The sequence below is a fragment of the Echiichthys vipera genome (assembly GCF_963691815.1).
Source record: "Echiichthys vipera genome assembly, chromosome: Y".
NCBI lineage: Eukaryota > Metazoa > Chordata > Actinopteri > Perciformes > Trachinidae > Echiichthys > Echiichthys vipera.
The window spans coordinates 14555717-14555985 of NC_139849.1; positions in this window are offsets into that span (position 1 = coordinate 14555717).

The following is a 269-nucleotide window of genomic DNA, read 5'->3' on the forward strand; positions in this document are numbered from 1 at the left end:
CGTAGCGGGAGTGTGCGTAGCGTTGTGGCCGCGCGCGTACAGCATGGAGCAAGTCTCCCCGCGCGCCGTGATTTGACACACTGAGACGGTAGCGCTGAGATGGCTACAAGAAAGGACAACGGTCATGAATTACTTTTTGACACAGGCTTCTACTCAAAGGGCCAGGAACTATTCCCTTGCGGGCCGGATCCAGCCCAAGTGCCGCCAGAATCCCGCAGCACTGGGTATAACTGGAAACCACACAAAACAATAAAAGCATAGGACAATTG